At 38.8% G+C, this 23,065-nt stretch overlaps 1 protein-coding gene across 1 annotated transcript in view; it reads right to left on the reverse strand.

The window, feature by feature from the left end:
* Positions 1-23,065, reverse strand: part of LOC131691538 (calmodulin) — a 134,861-nt gene that overhangs the window by 66,124 nt on the left and 45,672 nt on the right. The window lies entirely within an intron of this gene.

Raw genomic sequence — 23,065 nt, forward strand, 5'->3', positions numbered from 1 at the left:
AAATTACAGTTTTGTATGTCAATTAGTATGAAATTTAAAAACATGTATAAAGTTATTGTTAGAAAAACATTTTTACCGATAAGTTCTCCATCATACAATCACATTCAAAATATTCCTTTTCTCTTTAGGTTTTTATTGACAAAATATAAAAAATCAGAAAAAATGGGTTTTTTTACAATTTAAATTTTTAACGCAAATTTTAATTTTTGTGAAAAATGTTTTTTTCGCACATAAATATTCATTCTCTCAAACTCGTCCTCAGAAAGTTTTGCTGTAAAACATACAGTAATCGAGCAGAAAAAATAGAAATTAATGCACGTAGAAATGTTTACGCCCTTTTAAAAAATTGCTCTTGAGTCAAAATAATCTTACTGATTGTGGAAAATGTTTAGTCTTCCATGCCGAGGAAATGTGTAAAGTTTCATAGGAATCCAAGATGGTTGATCAGAATTTGAATTATTTTCGGACGGATCTTCGTGGAATTCCTCACATACAATAGGCTTGAAATTGTTCTGAACCCCAAAACTGTTCACTTGCATGAAGAAAGCTTCCAGCTCCACCACGTAAAAACTAGATAAAACTAAACACTAGTAAGGGATAAATATCTCGTATTTTCACTAGGCTATTTAGTGGAGAACAACTTTTTTTCCTCCATTAAGGAGAATATTGTTTAAAACAATCTTTGAAGAGCATAAAACTTATAATTAAATTAGTTATGGAACTTTCGTTTCGACTTCGTCTCATCAGAATCCGACACTAAAGTGACAGAACTCCGGTACTAGCTTAGTCCTGTCACTAAATTAGTGTCGGATTCTGACGAGACGAAGTCGAAACGCAAATTCCATAACTAATTTTTGGAAACTATATTAAAATTAACTTGTATTTCTTCCTAAGTTTACGAATTGATCAAAAAGGAAGGAAGCTCTCGAAGAAAGTAATTCGTTGTCAAACACATTTATAACGAAAGGTGTTAAGTTTGGTCCAATCCGTAATTAACTAAAATGCAGAGAACCTCTTACATATCAAAAGCCTTCCTCGCTAGCACCACACTGAAAATACGCTATAATTAAACTAGCTGCCTATAAAAAATACTCCCTCTTGGGGGGTTACTTTGAAGGAAAAAACAACAACAGAAACCCTCAAAATTGCGTATCCATGTAGTATAAGCGGTTTTCAGTCCCATCCTCACCGGAAGCTAACTGCTGTCACTCTTCCAACTGCTGCCACTGCTAACACGAAACTCAATTATGGTGTTGATGACGGATTCTGCGGTTAATCCCATCCGCACCTTTTGCGTGAATTTTCCAGAGATAACTACCCGACGTCACCCGCGCCCCAATCGATGAATTAATCTCAACTAATTAAAATCCGGGGATCTAATTTTCCAACAATCGACGACTGTTTGATTTGGTTGTCTTTCGAAGCTTAGTTGGCGCGGCACAGTGCCCCTTCCATCGTTGGCAAAATGGTGGGAGGGGGGGGGGGTGTGTGAAAATTAGAACATTGCTGAAAACCACAATTCTAGCTATATTAGGCCAGCAGCAAGGGTAGGTTGAACGGATTTTTCTGAAGTCAATTACGATCGAAGACCCTCGATTAACGCGGTGGGGGAATTATGGCGGGGCCGAGTTAAGTATGCTATTTAAATAGATTAAAGTTGTTGATGGTTAAAAACTGCTCTAGCAATTCTAGAAACTTTGGAAACTTGTTAAATTTCCGATTTAAATAAGATTATTATCTCGATCTTGAGAGCAAAATAAATTAAGACCTCTATCATTTTATAGTAAAAGTAAGCTTAATAGGAATGAGCGAAGTATATTGATTATAACCTCCTCTTAAAACCTTCAAAGGAGGTGTTCGAAGTTCTTATTTGTTGTTTTATCTCTTACAGGTCGCTGTTGTAAATCCGTGTTTATCGGCATTTATTGTGCTGGTTTTTGGTTTGGAGACGCTAACAAAGCGCACCAGTTATTAATTGGCCAATTGATTGATTTTATCAACATCTGTTGAAAACTTTTTTATTTGAATTGGTTGTAGTAGGTTAATTTTTCGGAGCATTGTTTTCCGAAATGGGCCATCTGGTTACAAAATTGGCATGTAGGATTCTGATCGGGGTAGGTGCACAGCGTTATTTTCCAACTGCATTATAGCAACGTTGGGAATGATTTCCTCAAATATCGTTTGAAAATGATTTCACTTACCCGTATTTTGATATAAACCTACTTTAAGTAACAGTCTGTATGGCAGAATTCGCCAAAGACGAAGAAATAAATATTATAAATAAACATTTAAAGTGCTCTAATCCAATGCGCGGTGCTAGGTCGTGTAGGCGCACCTCAATGGTATCATCATCTATACATTCAGGATTGGCTTTAAAGTCGTAATATTCGACGCCGTGTTGCATATTGTTCTTCGTAATAGTTTTCTGTCCGTGCTAATCTTAAAAACGTTATCTAAACACAGTTTCTCACATGGTGTAACTGTATGTACGCGATTTCCTTGAGATTCAGATCCGATTTCACTTTTAGTGATAAATAATTCAACAGTGCATGACTGTAGGTGAAAGAGGATTTTGCTTGAAGTCATTCGAAAATAATTTTTTTTTTAGTTCACGGCACTTTGATTTTTTGAGACTGGCTGATTACCCTGCGCAACCGAAGGCGACGCTGTAATACTGTTTGAGAAGATCGATTTTGTTTGCTATCCATATATTTTTTTTATTGTTGCAAAAAAAACTTTAAATTGTAATATCCCACCGTTAAAGATATCAATCTTTGCGGACCCCTTACAAACCTTTTTACGGCCTCTTAGGAGTCTGCGGACGCTAGGTTGAGACTCACTGCGCTAGAATATTTGTATAGTTTATTATCATTACTGTTATGATCTTCGTAACGTTACGGAATGCTAGTTACGATTTCTGTGATTTCTCTTTGCGCTTATCGTGATATTTATTCTTCTCGAATTGTCTATCAAATGTAAACCCGGATGAATGTAACTCAATTTTATGAGATCAAGAGCCAGGAGCTCAAAAAATTGACATCCCCGGATGAGCTTAAAAGCAGAAGAAAAATTCAATTCATGCCCGCCACGATGAATAAGTTTTTTTTTCTTTGTTTACCTCTTCACTTTTTCGTTCGGTGCAGTGCATACATTCAAGCATTGGGGGGAATGTAAGCTGTAGAAAAAACCGAACCTTTTCGTGCTGCGTAAGCATTAAAAAGGTATGAAACAAAATACTAATAGTCTCTTTGTATATGAGTGTGCGTAATCGATTTTTTCCGAGCACGTTGCGCTCATCTCAAACTGTGCACGAATGGCTCCGCGCTCAAAAAGGATTGCTATTGGGCATGAGATTGTGAGCCCAAAAACATAAAATGTAAGGTAGCTGTTTTGGGTGTATAAATGCACTTGTCACACATAAGGAGAGGTTCTAATTCAAAATTTTCGAGAATTGGATATGCATACTTAAATTTGGTATACGTGTCTACTATATTGTGTTAAGCGGGTTTTGCATTCCACGCATCAAAAGAGTTCCTACAGCCCATTGTTCGCAGCGGCGTCCTGGTCGTCATGGGACGCTATCGGCTCGAGACGCGCGCCTCAGGTAGAAACCTTTTCATGACATTATGCAAGTTCTGTACATACATGTGTACAGGTCTGGAGAACGTATTTCACGGCTTGATCTGTAGAGGGCACTACTGCTGTCGCGGCTGGCATCGCAGACTAATTGTGAGTTATCAAACAACCACAGAAAATGGCTAAATTGTTAAAGTTACATTTTAGTCACGTTTACTGCGAGCTCAGCAAAAAATCGTTTATTGAAATTTCAGCTGTACAACGAATCGGTAATAATAGAGGAAATCGTGACTGAACTTTACAAAAAATCCAGTACATTCACAAATAAAAGCGTTCTGCTGGCGTTACAGAAGACAAATAGAACACAATTACAAAATGCAAAATTTTTTTCGACAGTCCTGCTGTTACTGTAACGTAAAAATGTGATTGTTTCAGTATTCATTGCAATTTGCACTCGAAGTTGGGCATCCGAGATTTTTAACATTCTCCAAATTTCAAATTCTTCAAGAATTTAACGAATCAGATCTTGTTCCGTTTTTCTGTATTTACGCCTCTAATTTAAAAAATTATTCCCATAAAAGTAGGTTGTATGATTTTTTGGAGAATCATCCCTTCAAAAAACCTTATTTGGAGAATTGGTATATTCAGTAAAGTTGTTGAGAATGATTATAGAAACAACTTTGATGAAGACATCAATGCTCAATATTCCCAAGTGTATCGAGATATATACTAGGTAATTTGACAAACAAGGGCCTATAAAACGAGTTCCAATATTTAGGTTTACAATAACTCATATTTTTAGTTGATCTTCTGCAAAGTTGTTTAATACAAAAATACATTTTCAACCGTCGTATGAGTCTCTGAAACTTCCAATAAAAATGAAATTTCGAAATATTATTCTATAGGGTGATGAGCCTATTTGCGCCATGTTTCTATTATTTTCAACGCATTTGTGTTATTATATTGGTTCTTAACAATGAAGCAAAGCGGTTGATGTCAATTTTTACGCATTCCATTGATTCTAAGGCAAGAAATTACCGAATTAGTGAGGCATCTTGCTTCGTATGGTGAAAATAGGCTCATCACCCTATCTCGATATGCCGCGAGTATTGAGCTTTTATGTCTGCAAAAAAATTCTTTCTAATATCATTTTCAACAACTTTTCTGAAGACGCCAAGCCACTAAATAATATTTGGAAAGAGTAGCTTTTCCATAATTGTATTATGTTATGTTATGTTATGCGCTGTATTATGTTATGAAAATTCTTCGAAGATCTCCAAAGTTGACAGTTTCGAAATTAGCTGATCTTGACGCAAAAGAAAACTGTTTTTGAAAATTTATTTTAGCAGACTGCCTGTAGATGTGCAGAGCTTGATACGGCGACCTCGCGTACAAAATCTAATTACGCCATTCGATTCAGCTCTCGAATGGACAGCGTAAAGAGCCACTTCCTTTTTAATTTTCAAACCCACTACATAGTAGGCTATTTTTATAATTGATAATACAAAAATATATTCAAATACTCATAAAACCGATCCTTCCGTACTAGAGAAACGTTATTTTTGATAATTTCCCTTATGCTTTCCGAAAAGCGATAAGCGATCTGAGTACACAGCAGTTGTTTCTTTTCGAACAGTGTTAAAAAATTCCTGGTAAGTGGTGCGTGCTCTTGTATTAAACATTTGTGCAGTTCAAATTTAAAAATTGCATTCTAAACGGGAATAGTTATATTTACTCGAGGGGTGAGTCGCATTTCAATCCGTAGACCTGAACCGTCGTACTCTACCCATTTTTTTTAGTTTCTATCAACTGTTTTACAAGTCTTCTCAATTTACGAACAAATCTGGTGTCCCTCAAGGCAGCAACATGAGACCCCTACTGTTTGTATTATTCTTCAACGACTTGCTGCTTGGTGTGGGGTGCAAACTGTTTTACACCGATGATTTAAAATTGCACCTCGTAGTCCGGTCTATCGACGACTGTATCCATCTTCAAGAGCTTCTGGATACATTCGATAGCTGGTGTTCTAGAAGCTGACTAATCATAAGCATTGCATATAGTCAAGTTATAACTTTCCACCGCATGTTCAGTCTGATACGTTTCGACTACCAAATAGATGGGCAAAGGCTCACCAGAGTTGATTGCGTTAGCGAACTCGGCGTTTTGCTGGATGTGAAGCTAACATTCAATATCGCTCAACTTTAATTGCAAAAGCAACCCGACAACTCGGTTTCGTTTCTAAAATCAGCCGGGACTTCTAGGATTCGCATTGTAGGAAGGCGTTATGTCGGTCGCTGGTTCACCCACTACTTGAAAATGCCTCTTTGATTAGGAATCCTCGTCAGCTTACATGGAGGAGTTATGAATTGAACAGGTGCAGAAAAGATTTGTCCATCTCGCACTATGAGACCTTCCATAGACTTTCTACCGTATCCTGCTCGATGTCGCCTGATCGATCTCGAAACATTGGAACAACACAGAAAGCTTCAGCAAGTAGTATTTGTAGCAAAGCTACTCAACGCAGAAATTGACTCCCGGAAAATCCTGTCCCCTGTTGACGTTCGTGACTCGCAACATTCTCTACGCTCATTTGACTTACTACAACCTTGATTCCACCTCGACTAAAATTCGGAAATGACTGGCTATACGAAGCAATGCGTGATCGGTACGATCTAGGTGAAAGAAGGAATGCTATTGGACTGGTTGAGTAGGCCCTATCCATAAGATCTAGCATAAACTCTGGTGTAACGACAATCGAGACGTACCGATCCTCAACGCCGCCTTGGAAGATTTTCTCCGTGTTCGCTTCAGCAGACTGCACCCGTTTACTGAATTCATGGTCGGCGACTATCAGAGCAGATTTCGAGTAGATGGCACAGATTTTAACCTGGGACAAATCTCGGAGAAATACTGGGAATACAATTAGCAGACTCGCCATCTGATTGTGGATATCACGGCGGCGTACGATTCAGTCAAACGAAACGAATAGTGACAGATGATGCTCCAGCACTTCTTTTCTACAAAATTGATTTGTAGACACTGGATGGATCAAAATCAAGCATCAAAATAGCCGGAGAGACATCCGACACTTTCGTGACGCTAGATGAAGCAAGGATAGATTGTTCGACATAGCGCTCGAAGGTGCGATACGACGAATTGATGTAAAAAGACAATAAGACTGATAAGACAAAGTTTACATGGTAGTCGGTCAAGAGCGAAGCAGTCCGAACAGTGTTTGTTCCGTAGTGGAAATCGAGGGTACGAGGTTGTCGACAAATTCGTACATCTTGGAACACTAGGCGTATTGCGGCTTCAAAAAGGGTTTTCTACAGTTTGTGATGTTAACTAAAGTCCCGTATCGACAAACAAAAATTGCTCTTGGTAAAACGCTGATACTCCCAGTTCTGTGCGGCCATGAGGCATGAAATTGGCAGAAACTAGCGAGTTGTTGGTGTGTCTTAGAACAGGATTCTGTGTTCAATACTCGGCGGTACAGTAGAAGCATGGAAATGGTGCTGATGCATAAACCATTAACTGTACCAAGAATACAAACATGCTGACATCGAAATGCTGATAAAACACGACCGCTGGACATGCATAACGAATGTCGGAATATAGACCAGCTAAAGTTGCGCTCAGCAGAGAACCTAAAAGAGGTCAGCGACTTCGACGAAAACGCCGTACTCGATGCTTGTGTCCAATCGAGGAAAATGTGCGTTATGGTGCCAGTATGTATTTGAATTTTCAATCCGATAACCCACTCAAAGTTTCAACACACCGAAAAAAGTTCTTATGCAAAATATGAGCAAATCGGATAGGGAGGAGTCGCGCAGAACGGTCCAAGTTATAAAAATTTAAACCCGTTTTCAAAATTTGTTTGATCGTGTACCCGTATTTATTGTCAGTTGCCATATCGTTTGTGGTACTGGCTGTTGATTTGGAGGTAGTAGGAGCAATACAACGCACAGTGGTGTAATTACTACCAAATCTTGGCCAAAATAGCACAATATAATTTTTGGTGTTCTTTCCAATTTTTTTTCGACAAAATAGTTTTTCAAACCACACTCTAATGAATGACAACAGAAAAATAGGTTTTTCGATTGATAATTTTTGTATGTGAGTATTTGAAAATGGTGAATTTCTAACGGATTTTCTAACTTTGAATTACATTGTTTCATAATTTTTCATATCGCCCAAAAACTAAGTATACAAAGTCAATATCTGGTATAAAATCGTGATTTTCATAACAAACACCAACAAGTTTGACCAAATCTATTTTTGTTACATTTTTTCCTCTTTTGAGTTGGGTTCAAAATGCAAAAATTTTATCAATATTATTAAAAATTCGGTAGTGGAAAAAGTATCTTGTCGGGTATTGTGGCGCGGATCCGTTTAAACGACACGGTTATTTGGGCTCTCTTCTCTCCGTTTCACGAAAAAAAAACATTCCCAATTAATCCCATTGCCGCTTTTACAGCAGTTTCAAAATGGCATGTTTATGCCAAAATATGGGCAAAATAAGCAACAAAGCCTTTATTGAGGCTGTACTAAACATCTGAATTTGATTAGATTAGATTATGTATGAAGGTATACAATGATTTATTCAGTGTCTCTGTAAGTTTCTTCAATTCTATTGTGATGTGGATATTTTTTAAAATTAAGATAATTAAAAATTAAGACGTTTTGTTCATTAATCTATGAAATCCATTATGACAATTATATTTACAATCGCATGCACGTTCTGCTTATTGTAGAATGTGAAATATAACTAACCCGAATCTTACTATATGAATAGTCACGCACACAAGTTGCTTTCTAAACGTTGGTAAATCGTAATTTGTTTAGGTTGTATCTATTATGAATTTTAATACTGTATATTAATGCTTTTTTCGTATATAGTCTATTAATTAGAAAATTTATTTAGATTTTCATGTAGATTACTGACAAGCATCTGACTAATGGTATTAGGAATTTTGTTTAAAATTTGAATCTTTTTATTTCATTGTTCATTATTGACATATTAAAAATTTTTTATTTATGTAAGTATACTATTTTTGTACCATCCACGAGGTTATTTTCTAGATACCGATATAAGCATCAAAAGGCCCATAAGAAAATATCGTTCTCAAATTCTGAAACAATTTCCTGCTATATTTATCTAAGATAAGTTTGGTAATTTAGAAGATGAGCTGGCGGAAGAACTTTATTGCACTAACTCAATTTTATCGCAAATTATGAAATGTCATGAGCAAAAAAATATTTTAATTTGTGGAGTTACATTCATAAAATCAAAACCTTTAAGTGCGAAATTTTCTAATTGACACCCGGCATCCCCAATAACATCGTTAAATTTGAAGAAATTAACATTGAAGTGTAGTTTACTTTTTTTTAATTTTTGTTTTTCACTACACTGCTAGGAGGATTAATGCGGTGATTATTTATTCGTATATTGTCCGAAACTGTAAGAAATCACTTTTTACTGCTCTTTGAGATATAATAAGGCTTAAAAACGTGCAAAATAATTTTGGCCAGGAATTTGGTCTAGTTACGCCACTATGCAACGGTCAGGACCGCTATGCGTAAGTTATGTTGTCCCGAGCATTAGTTGGTACCTGAGCAGCAACTACGGTTGTTTGTTAATTAGTTAGTGTTGAAAAAGGGTTGAGTATTAGGTTAACTTGCAGTTGATGTTGGTTTGTTAGAGGTTTTTGTATGTGGTTGTCCGTAGCATCTTCTTGTTACAGAGCTGGCACGTAGAGGTTTGTCTTTCATATGTGCACAGCGTGATTTGAGATTTGGAGACGCCTTCTATTTCACGTAAGAAAGAGTCGAATCATAGAATTTGCGATCTTACTTCCACAACTAATTTAGTTATAAATCTTGTACCGCTCCCGCATAAAAGTAGTATCCTCGTTTTTCTGCTTAGTAAGGAAAAGTTGGTTTTCACCTTAATTTAGTGTGGAATATAGCACACAAAGAATCCGTTTTGTCACTCGCATTTTCATGACACGAACGCCGTTGGAAATACAAGGGAAATTTTTTCCAGGTTTCAAACTTAACGAATTCCACCGTTCAGTATTCGGGCATGATGGTTGTAATGAACTTATTGCTAGTATCGGGAATAAATCGTCCAAAACAATCTTGTCATCTAGGAGGCGCCGGTGGTTGAGTGGTAAGCGTGACTGCCACTCATTCCAGTTGGTCTGTGTTCAATCCCAACCGAGGTTGTTTGGATTTTTCTGAGGTTAAAAAATCTGTGGTTGCGTCTTCCTTCGAAAGGGAAGTAAAGCCTTTGGTCCCTGGTCCATGAGTTGATGGATCCATATCTAGTCCAGGTGGTGGAGTGACCTGTCTGGCGTCGGTAAGAAAGATGTATAATCCAATTTCTACACTTACTAACCAATTTCTTCTTCTCCCGTGCTACTTGTGGAGTGCGCAGTACTATGTACGGCCTCTTGCAAAAGCAAATATCGGACTAACATTCCTTCCCTTTCCTATCGCGGTCTACTTTCGGGCCTGGCCGGCGCCGGTATTGATGTTTTGCTACTCCTGAATATCCGCAACGGTGAAAATGTCCATTGGATCAATATACTATAATCCTATAATTGTCAAGTATTGATTTTTTTAAATGGTACGAAATGTACTGAATTGTAAGTGCGCAACGGAGCAAAAAGTTTGATAATAGAAAAATATTTGCACCCCAAAACATACATAACCCCTTAAATGCCCGGTCTTATCTCGAATGGTTGCCCTTAGAACTCGGCACACTTTCTAATTCCCATTTTCCGCCCGGAGCATTATCGTCACAATTCCGTAGGAAAACCCCTCGTAACGGTGCCAGTGCCGAATCGCTTCCACTAACAATTCCAAAATCAGTGGTTATCCTTGCTCCGCTTTTCTTCCCCGCCCGTGCCCCGTTCATCGGGCCATAGATCTAGGTCAGCTGAATTTAATACGCCGAAGTCTATTTCCTCCAGGCTGGCCGGCCAGCCAGCCAGCCAGCACGCCATATTATGCAAACGAGCCTGCCTTCCAATCAGAGATTGGGTGGAAACACTGTAGAAAGGCTCTCTGCTGCTGGCTTCCGGGTCTAATTGAGCGAGCATCCAATTAGTAGAGGGGAGTGATTGCTCAGATCCCTCTACGGCCAGTCACTTTGAGATTCGTTTTTTCACAAGTTACTGACTGGAGTTGCTTTGGCTGAACGTCAGTGGAATGTGAGAAAATAATATATTCTCATAATGAATTATGTATGCTTCCTCCCCTTCCAAGTAAAGGGTCTTAGAAGGAGGCTTTTCATATGTGTATATATTCCACATTCGCCGGTTCGACTCTTTACAGGCTTGTAAGCGAACGAGTTCAACTTCCGAAAACGATTTTCTTGCCTGTTAAATATAGTCTTTGATGGAAGTGAACCAGAACATGCCACATGGTGACACAAGCAAACTTTTTTTTGCATACATTCTTAAAGTGAAACTACGTAGAAACGTGCTTGCTGCTATGAGAGCCTCTGAAATTGATTGCCGTGCAAAATTGACAACCCTACTATGCTGTCAGTCATCACCCCAACAAGTAGAACCGGTAGAACCGCTTACCAGGCGAATCGGAATTTCCATCACCTTGGCTGTAGCGAGCAAAAAAAAATCTTGAAGGTCGAGCAAGTGTTCTGCTTCACCGTCTCGCACTTTACTGGAAGAGGAAGTACGTAATATTCTACACGCTAAAAGTGAACTGTGGGTTGGTTGGCACATGGTGAAGAGAGATGGTATTTAATGCCCCATGTTTTCTTCCTTGACGACGGGAATAGCGAAGGGAACAAATTACCCTTGCTAATGTTACGCCGAAATATCAACCAGTCACGAAGGCTCAGCGAAACTGACGTTTTGAATTTGGTGGTGGCGGGAACTGAAACGTTGTTTCTATGACAGAAATATCAACCAACGCGCTTGTCCTTGAGGGCAAAGCCCACCTTGGCTTGGAATTGGAGTGTGGCCGAGGCACAAGATTAAGAAAATCAATGGAGTGGAGGAGGTGCTTCCTCCTGTACGGTTACGTTGGAAAACGTGGGCATTGAATAGAAAAAATCGATCCACCTAATAGTACTGTGCGTTGATAAATGTAATCTGAGTTTCATAGGGGGTTTGGACAACTTTAATCGGTGATTTTAGGAACCGATAAAAGTTATTAACGGAATTTTTGTGATGCTGCGCGCTTTAATTATCTAACTTGGCGCAATGCCGAAGGCTATTTGATACCCATCTTAATGTGATTCGAATCGATTTGGTATTATGGTGATTAGTTCCGGAAATCACGCGGCTCAATAATTGGAGTTCGGTTGCGATTGCTCAGCCTTTCCTATGTGAGAAAGGAAAAACTAGTGGAATGAAAAAAAAAAAAAATAAAAATAAATGCCATCGACCGGAGACCCGAAATAGAATCTACCATGGCGCTATCGTGGGAATGGTTTTGTTTATTTATCAATTTGACTCGAATCTCGCCCCCGCGAGTTCGAAAGTTGCGCCAACCTGGTGAATTTCTATTGAGGGAAAACCCTGAAATTGACACCCCAGTTCAACTTTGGCTAATGGATTGCATATAATCGAAATCACCGAACATTGCGGTTGGTTAGAACACTTGCTTTTAACACGAAACTATTCCGCCGCGGTGTAGCTTTGAGTACTATGACTGATGAACATTTCGTCCATAAAAAGACTTTTATGTTGGTTGATACGATTTCCAATATGAATCAGGTTAAGAAACACTTCTGATCGATTTTATTAGTCTGTGGAGACAGATTTATCTTTTAGATAGTTGAATCATAAGCTGGATAAGTTTTCAACTATACTTTTTATATCCTTAGGTTGTTATAGTACAACAGAACCATAAGTAGTTCCAGGTGACTACCTTGCGTAATACGTTACTGAGCACAGTTAATAGTAATTGTGTCATTCGTTTGTAAATGAATTATTATTACTTATTGTCTTAGGAAGCTTCCTTTTTGATTATATAGGTTTTAACCTTGTCATCCGTTGAGTTGAGTTAGAAAAAATTTGAATATGGACGCGAGGTTGGGAATCGAACGCAGATGAGCTGCGTGCAAGAGAATCAATTTACCAACTACGCTATATCCGCCATTCTAGGAAGCTCATTTAAAGATAATCCCCCGAATTTATGCCCTTGGTGAATATATCAACTTTAGCTTGAGTCCGGTTTTTCGTGTTTCGGATCTTTCTCGTCAGTAGTCACCACCAAAAACAGCTGACTGGGTCGCTAGCAAAATACAAATAACAAAAATGACACGCGACTTACGTGTGCGATTGAAAAACATAATTGATCAGTATTGATGTTAGTTTATCCAATTCCTTTCTTTTAGGAAAAAATGTTGCATACTCGCAGGCGTTAGGCTCTCACGCCAAAAAAAAACAGTTCGTTTCCCGATACATACTCGTCAGCAACCCAAAGCTTCTCTGTGGATGGCTAACCGAAACATCACTCGGTACCAGCCAGTTGCTTTGGGCGTTAAAACACGTTGTGTGAGCTGTTTGGATTTAGCGTCAAACTGGCGCTAATTTGGTGTTAGTTTGGATATATCGTCTAACTGGCAGCAAATTGATGTCAATTACTGACGAAACATTCAAATCCCATTTTTCTACGTAAATCTGTTTTTAACCAACCATACACCAAGTTTATCCGGTCCTTCTAGACGTGCGAATGTATTTATTTGGCGCCAATCGCATCTAGTACTTCAACTACTAGAACCACCAAAAACGAATGCGACCATCCAATGTTTTGCGACCCTCCCCGTACTGTGCCAAACTGAGCCCATTAATTCTGACAAATCGCCTTTCGTCGGAGCTACCCCGCGTCCCCTCTGCTGTCGGATGACATTAGTGCGGCGATGTGCAACAGTTCCGTTTCCCAAACGTCCGTTTGTCAGAGGCGAAGAAAGTTTCCCATTGTTAGACGACCACGAAGCCAATTTCTTTCACGACGGCCAGTAGTGCCTACAGGGCACCTACCTCCTAGTCGTTAGAAGTGAAAAACGGCCTTTTTGCGTTCTGAATTATAATAGGGAACCGACCGGCTGGCTGGTTGGCTGACTGACCCCGGTCGGGACGGAAATTGCCATTCTATGAAAGTTTTCTTTTATTCTGAGCTTATCGAAGGAGGGGGTGTTTTCCGTTTTTCTTTTGTTTATCAAATATCTCAATTTCAAATTTATAAAAAACTTCCCCCCTTCCTTATCAGCACACCGGAACCAACCAGGGGGAATCGGCTGAATATTGTGGGGGGAAGGATAAGTTATCTAAAGCCGCGAGCTTTAGCCCCAACAGGTGGTGGGAAGCGATTTATACCGCAATAAAATAGGCGCGCTATGTGGGTGCGTTAGAAAGTGAAAATGTGATGCAAAGTGAGGAACAATAAACTTTCGAAGGAACTTTTTATGTTTCATACTTCACATATTTAATAGCCTCATAAACATGGGCAAAAACCAAATTAACAGCAATAACTTTTGAAGCTTTGGTTTTCCAGATGCCGGTGGGGAACCATCTAGAATAAGTAGGATTTATTTTGCTCAATCTAAAAATAAAATATGATTTTAACTTTAATACAGAAATTTTCTGTTTATAGCGCCCAACGATTTTATCAGTACTGGTTTATATCTCGGTTTTATTTCGATTATGTCACGCTTCAAAAATCATGATTTGAGTTCTTGTCGCAAAGTGTGATTTTTTCCATCATGAGTGTGTCGAAAATCAGGAAAATACATTAAAACATTGTCTCTGTTACAAGTTAACGTATTGTATTTAACGATCCAATACCATGGTGTAAATCAAAAGAGGTTAATATATCCTAAAATCAAGAAGATCCCTCAAAGATGAGAATATTGAAAAATCGCAAGCTCCAAAAATGCAATTATCTAAATCCAATCCAATGAAAGGATCCATTAATATATAGATCCAACTTTACAATATCTACTACCAAAAATTCAAAACAAAAGGATCTTTCCAATATGACAAGACACAAAAATTAGCCTAATGAGTCAAAGACGCCATCTACTAGGACCTCAAGGCTGATTTCGATAAAGTTGCCCACCGAATGTTTCTTGAAAAGTTAAAGAGATTGGGCTCGTTTTCGGTTATCGTTTCATGATTCAGGTCATACTTAATGAACCGCACTCTTTGCGTTAAAATTGGATCATCAACCTCGGAGCCTTTTTTTGGAATATGTCTGGAGTCCGCAAGGCAGCCACTTGGCGTCGCTTCTGTTTACAATCTTCATTAATGATGTTGCTTTGAAGTGTACACCATTAGGCAAAAATACGTTAGGTATGCTGATGATAAGTATGCGTACGTACGTTAGAAATTTTAGGCGTTGGGCATAGACGTTAGGCACGATGGACGTTAGGCATAACATAGTTTAGGCCTAACGGACGTTAGGCATAAATTATCTGTATTGATGCATCCCCTGAAGAAAATCATTTTTCGCCGGTGATGGCATCGGATGGTAATAACGTGAATGTTTGAACTATTTTTGATTTTGCAGAATAACGCCACAACTTGGCCAAACTCGATTGGCAATTTGCTCTGCTGTATAAACTAGAAGAAATCTGTGCTCAAAGAAAAACAACGTACTGAACACTTTTAGCATGTGTAAAGTCATTGGTGTTTAGGTATGGAAAATACACATATGTCGTGATCAATGTTTACATATATGCATGTTACCGTTGTCCAAGAAGAAAATACTCATCGTGTTGAACAGCTCATGATATGAAGAATGATAAATATTATAATAATTATTCATTCAACGAATATACAAATATTGCTGCTTCTGCAGTATTTTCCTCCTATATTATTCAATTTAATGGTTGTATTCTTTTTACCATCAATGATAAAACTATGTAAACTGTCTGATATGAGGGAGAGATTTTCCCATGAATTGTGACGAGTTTCTGAAACATTCAACATTTGTAGGTCCTAACAATCTACAAGTTAAAAGTTCTAAACATACCAAACGCAATGGATTCAAAAGAGCAATCCTTTAATCCACAAACGTGAGAGATCAAAAGATCCAAAGATCCACAATTTCGTAAAGGTAACGATGCAAAGACGTCCTGATCCAAAGGTTATCTGATTGAACTCTAAAAAACCATAGATGAATTAAATCAAAGATTACAAAATCCGATGGGATTCGAAATGTTATCACGTTTTTGTTACTCTGGGCAGCCAATTGCCGAGAATTTATGACGGATTTATCGATTGTTTAACTAATTCGGAAATTCTCATTTTGCATAAAAATGCAACTTCAACTTCGAAAAACCCACTATCGAGAGTGTTACTTATGTTCATTTAATGCAAATACCAATGGAATTAGAAATCAAAAACCAATTAAAATTATTAAAATAGGTAAACATCCATAGATCAAAAAATTCAAAATTGAAAAAATCTTATATTTTGAATAATTGAAGGGCCTAATGATCTACAAGTAAAAAGCTCCAATAATACCAAACGCACAAGATTCAAAAATTCAATCCGACTATAAACACATCCGAAAGATTCGAATAACTCAAAGATCGACAGTTTCGTAGATCCAACGATTCTGAGTAGCATTTCTAGTTTTATAGCTCACTACAAGTGCATTATAAGCTTAAAAAAGCGCTTCAAGAGCATCATAAAAGCGTTATAATTCAACGACATCGAGATGAAAAAATGATCATATTTAACTCAAAAGATCCAAAGATGAAAAGAATCAAAGACCAAAAAATGAAAAGAGTAAAAGATCCTAAAGTTCGATTGGATTAATTCGATGGACCGAATAATCCAAAGACTTCCTGATTCAATGGTCCAGAACAGAAGACCGAAAAGAAATATCGAAAAACTACAAACGAAGCTGTGAGTTTACATTATTTTCGTAGGACGATAGTGATGTTTGCTTTTCTGTCAACTTACGAGCTACGGTTATGTAGCCGCTCTACGTTTTTTTGCCCTGTACTTTTGCTGTCGGATGGTGCTGTGATAATGGATTTTGAAAAGTCATTACTTGAAAATGTGGTTTGATTTAATTTACAGTATAATTGTAGTGTAAACACCAAGCACAAATCTCAGGATAAAGTGGGGAACGCTCCAATAGAGCGAATTTATTCTGATTACTCGTACTAAACTGACACCGCACCAACTTTCCCGTAGCAAACAATATACTGACCTAATTTACACATAGTAATACGATTCTCATAGGTACAGTGGGTTTCCTGTGCGTGAATGGAGTCTCGGTCAAGTGTTGTGAACGATGAGATACGACGAGCCTGACAAGTTCAGACCGATAAATAAATTCATCCAGCTGTTAACATCGAGGGAGAACTATATTGTGACACTTGCTACAATATGTAAAATAGGAATAAGTAAAAAATATTGTGTGTTCGTTCGGATCTTTTATACACAATTTATTACTTCGAGTGGAAATCTTTCATAGTGGAGAAGCTGCGTCGTTTACTGCTACTTAAGGGTGATTTACTTCCCTATCTCTCAGATTATTGTTTTCGACCATAGTGCCCTCGATGTTGATGTTGTATAGGTTTTCACGATTGGATGGTTCTGATAGTTTGTCTAAGTTACCGGTCACAGCCTGTATCCGTCTTCTTTGTTATATGCTTGTTGGTTGGCGACCCAAGTAGAACTTAGTTTTATTTGCACACTACAAATTTTGAGAAGGGCTTCAAGAGTGCCATAAAACTTCAATTGTTACTAGGGAATACTGTTTGTTATTTTAGAGGTAGAAAGCGCAGCACAGTGGACGGGCACACTGTGCGCAAATTTTATTATTACGGTATTCGTTGCTGCCTGAGCAGCAGCTACGGTTGTTTGTGATTCAGGATTTGATTGAAGTAGGTGTTGTTTTTTAGTGGCTCGTTGTACACAGTGCTCTGTAGTGTGTTGCCTTGTTATGTAGCCCACACGTTGGAATCTGTCTTTCATATGTGAACCGTGTGGTTTGAGTATAAAAATGAACACCTATTTAGTATTGTAGGATAAGGTACGGAGAAATGAAACGCGAAGCACCGACGCATCAGTAATAAACTGTAGAAAACGTTGGCTCAGTAACGTGTCGTTCCTTGAAGGCCGAAAGTTTGAAGCTTCCGAAAGGGAGTACACTTTGCTGATGAATTTTGTTAGAATTCTCCGAATTTCGTAAAAAAACCCTTAGAATGATAGGATTTCATAAGATTTTTTGGAACATCCTACAGGAATTTACTCGCGTTTTGTAGAACTTTTGCAACATTGATATAAATTATTTGAAGTTCCTTAAAAATCCCTGAAGTTCATATTAAATTGTGGAATATTAAAAGATCTTCTCGAAATATGTAGCATTTTTATGAATTTTCCCTGGAGGCCAAACATTTTTATGGCGTTCCTAAGCGTCTATAAAGTTTGCTAACGTGTTTAAAGTTTGTGGCCTCTCCTGAAGTTTGTAGAATATTTAACTGTTAAAGCGCAGAAAAACATCCATCGAGCATTAAATTGGGTAAAAATCAATTAAGGTCGATATATGAATATGACTAGCAGACGCACTACCGAATTTGACTAAATTGGTAGTTGATTCATAGAGATGCGAAAATGGTTTCACAGTTATGTGGGTTGGTGCTCCGAATCATGGCCGAATGTATTTTAGATTTCCAGGTTACTCGAACTTGGGTCACCATTCCCCAGTCTCCTTGAACCATGCTCCATTTTCTACTGTGCCGCCGAGTACTGTAGGCAAAATTCTACCAACACCAAGCACTAAGCTAATGGCCGAAAGGAGCAACAGGAAGTAACAGCGATTAGCATAGAGTAAGTTTTGTGCAAGTCTGTACGCTACGGGAATATAGCTGCCTACTCAAACCATAGAAAGTTTGCATTCTAAACACGCCTTTCTACACCGCGGCTAACATCATTGTATAAAGCCGCCGACAACCTCGTACCGTACCTTTATCGATTTCTACCTCGGAACCAATATCGTTCGAACTATCGCGTTCTACAAATTCCATGTATTTTCATAGTTTATACTCAACCCTTTTAAAAGGCACAAATCCCTCAACCACTGCACTGCGATCAACACATCATCGATGCCTATGTCGTCCGCGAAGCCAAGAAGCATATAACATCTCGTGAATGACGATTCTATTCCTTCGCTCGTCTTATAAACGTATTTATTAGAACATTAATGTATGTTCTCTGTGTTTAAAGAAAATTCCATGGAATATTCATCAGCCTGCTAGGACTTCAGGAGATTTGTAGAACTCCTCCCAGAATCGTAGAATTTTGCCTTTCTCACATGGAAAGGTTGTACAATTGCTCGAACCGCCGATTTTCTAACCAACACCTGGAGAGCCGAGTACCATATACCATTGGATTCAGTACGTCGAGATCGAGTATGTGGGTGTATGTAAGTCTATGTGTATGGGCAGACGCGTCCATATACATATAAATTTCTAGACGATGGCTTTACAGATTTTCTTAAATTAAGGTGAAATTTTCTAATGTGTTACTATTGAACTTTATTGTGATCGGATCTTCGGTTCCGGAGTTACAGTATGATGAGTAGTTACATCGAAAATCCCTATAGGGGCCGTACACAAATGACGTAGCTTTTTTCGGCGATTTTGACTCCCCCCCCCCCCCTTGGTAGCATCTGGTCACAAAATTCTAACCTCCCCCTTGTAAATAACGTAGCATTTACCTACCCCCTCCCCCTGCAAAGCTCCCGGGTATTAAAAAAAATGCATATGTTTTTCAATTATTTTTAACCCTCCGGAAGTCGCGCATATGGCCCACTCAACGAGCAGCCTCCGGTGCCCAAAGACTAGTGTTTCAGAGCAGCGTGCACTCAGTGCACCAGCGCGACTGCCGGAAGGTTAATACATGTCCTTTCAAAATGTTTGACGACTTTTATCAACATTTTCATTATAACAGCAAATTGCGTGCAAAATAAGCCCATTTCATGACAAATATAGTGTTGATAGTTTTGTTTTGAATTTTATATGTCAAGGGGAGCATGAAACCAAGTTCTCTCCGTTTACAGTCGTGCAGCTGCCAATGATTCTAAGAACCATACGTTCATCTAAATTACTAAATTTTGTTTGGTTGAATCCTAAGTGAAAATTTAATTCAGCTTCCAAACTAAGTCTACTAGTTAGCAACATTAGCTAACTAATGTAGTAAGTTAAATCCGCATACAAAATCTTGTTGTATTTTTGCGAACTTGTAATTCCGCGAATCGTAAAATTTACCTCATAAAAAACCGCATCAAAAGTAACTTGTTTGAATTTAAATTCATTTTTCTTGGAAATGGAGGATCGTTAAATTGTTTTCTCTAAACAATGGGTTCTAACTTAATGCTACGTCGCACAACTTCAAATATTGGGATTTGATCATCATAGCATAGCGCATCCCGCAAATATCGACAAAAACTACATGCGTAACTATATATGGCCGACGTAAATCTAGAATGCCTACGTACTGCACCGTCCGAACATGCATCTACAGGCTTCTTGCTCGGATCCAAGCGACGAATGAGGCACAAAATGTCAAGCTTGATTATATATGGGTAAAGAATAAATTTTTACTGCATTGTCTGAAGCACCAACATCCTTCTCGTTCGACTAGCGAGCAACGAATGAGACACAAAAATAAAAGTGGGACTTTATAACTTCCGAGGTACTCAGTAACGACGGCTCTTTCTGAAATAAACTGGAAAATTTCGGTGCCTTCCACGTCGCTTCCGAAAGATTTTTTGAAAATAAATTTTGCGTCGTTTATAGAAGTCCTAAATACTTCGAAATTCAATATAAAACTTGTAAACATTTTTCCGACTGATTGGCGCAAACATGGTGTAATTTCATTCAGTACAATAAAAGTTACTAACGTTCGAAATCTTACCCTTCTGTTCAATCCTCTATTTTTAAAAAGGACCCCAATATTGAAAAATTAATTATAGCCACAAAATTGCTGGAACATGCGTGTACGTGCTATCGCGCAAACTTTACATACTGTCACGAAATGCTTGAAGCTGAATTGAATGTTATTCAACAAAATTTTATTCCTTACGTAGCCAAGGAAATGTACAATCTTCTGATAAACGTTCACGATTGTCGATAGATAACATTGTCGCCCCTTCGATTGTTTCCTGTGGCTGTCGAGAAAGAGAGACCTGCTTTACTGGGAATTATTTTCTCCTTGTTTCCCCTGAAAATTACCTTATTACAGAAAATAAACTTTACAGATCGATATTAAGATTAGAAATGCTTTTTTGATACCATATACCAATTCCATGCTTACATCCTCAGCTTCAGCTTCCACCTAAGTGGTTGATCCTTTCTGCGGTGGCAAAAATAGTAACCATCCGTCAATGTTCGACTTTGGTGAACAGAAAAGGTTGAGATACTCCCATCACGCCAAAAACCACCCAAATCAATCTAATGAAAATACCTCAACGAAATGGATTTTCGTCCATCGCCGTCGTTGTCAAAACATCGACCTAAATCAAATTGTGGTTGGGTTTCTTCGACAAATACACACGTCACCACACTACCACCATCACACAGTCAAAGATAACCCTGTTTTATGTACAGTAGTCTTGTTCTTCTTTCAGCATTAGGAATCCTAGGCGCAAATATGAAAACTGGCTCCACGATCCGTGACTCCGTTCCCATTCGTAACCGTATGTACCTGAAGCTGCCACTCTTCTGCGGCTGATGTCGCAAAATACCAAGAACCTACAACGTGTTATCAACGTCAGTGACATAGGAAATGACAAAAACAGCGGTCACGTTTGCTCTTCCCTCGGTTGTCGCAGTGTCGATACGAGACTATCCAGGATCCAGGGAAACGGGCGAATATGTACCTGTATAAGGGTACCGCATGAAACCGGGAAAAGGGGCAAAAAACCTCGTTTTCTGATATATGGGTACTGGTTTCACGTCCGGATGGAAGCGCAAAAGCAAATAAAAAAATCATCGTCAGAATGTGCCACTATCCTTGAAAAATAATGCGAAATCGACCAACCTACCCCATCTGAGAAGCGAAGTTCGACCTTATTTTTTGAAATATTTTCAACACTCCACATCCCCACCCCCAATCCACGTGATTCCTGAACCTGGTCGAGAATGAGGGGTTCTGTGTGACCTAAATAGCATCTATCCTACAACACTCCAAAAAAGCGCTTTTCCGAGCACATAACACGGAACAGGATCATTGTACATGTCCCATGGAGTGGGGGCGTCATGGTGGTGGGTGAATGAACCTAGCCCCCTTCCCTTCGTGCCTAATGGATATACCCCGCTAATGACGAAATAATAACTGTTGGCAGCTGACGCGTGTTTAGTGTGCCTGGCGAAAGACGACACCGTGTCGACATTTTTATTCCTTTCGCGTCCCGATGTCCCCTTCGTTTATCATTGTTGCTCTATAGTCGTTGTTGGCGGTTGTCTGCAAACGTAACAATGGTCAACTATTGGATCAGTGACGCTTTGAAAAGGTAGTGGTAACAAGAACTTTGACACGATTCTGTGTATTTAATGTGGGTTACTTCCAAACCAACGTGTACTACATCGAAGCCCTCGACAATTTTATGATAACACTCGAGAAACCGGGTTACCAAAAATGTAATTATAGAGGCTCAATAAAAAAGTAATTAATGTTCGAGCATAAAAAGCTACAATTTACGTACTTATTCGTTTGCCTCCGCTGTCAAACACAGTGCATTATCAGTAGTAGGATCAGTAGGTCCCATCATCAGAATTGACAGCGCATTCTATTTATGTTTATACACAACCAAATAAACACTGTTCAGTGTCGACTAGAATTTTCCCGTTTACTCCAGAAAATTACTGCTCAGAGCAATCTCGGACTGGACACACAAATTAAATTTAATTAGTGTACGGCACCGATAAATCAATGCCTTTTAGTACATTGCATGTACTTCCACACTTCGCCGAAAGACCCACCCGAAACAGTAGTGGCGTCCAGCTGCTAACAAATACCACGTTTCCTCCCGATCACCGCAAGAATGTAAGGCGAACGATTTTTCTCCCATCTCCACACTTGCATTGGCCAAACTAGCTTACCGAGTTCGAGGTCGCCATACTTTGGCATATCGAACGAGAGTAAGAGTATGTATACACGAGGGGGTACTGCACGCCCCTTATATATACCCAGGGCGGTGTTGATAATCTCCCATAAAACAGCAATCCTGTGGAGCTGACGTACGAAAGTAATAATTCTTGCATCGATGCATGTTTGCGCAACCGATCTTGCACATTCCTTTGCAATGTACATTGCTACCAAGCCGCAATCGGATCGATTATATTTTCTTTCGAGACGAAGACTACGACAACGACGACGATCGCCGCTTAACGCGTGTTTGTTTTTTATTTCACTGAACAAACAACCGCAGGTTGTGAGGACTGATGACGCTATCGAGCCCGCATACTGCCGCAGGCAGACGCAACGCA

This window comes from Topomyia yanbarensis, chromosome 3 (genome assembly GCF_030247195.1).
Source record: "Topomyia yanbarensis strain Yona2022 chromosome 3, ASM3024719v1, whole genome shotgun sequence".
Taxonomy (NCBI): Eukaryota; Metazoa; Arthropoda; class Insecta; order Diptera; family Culicidae; genus Topomyia; species Topomyia yanbarensis.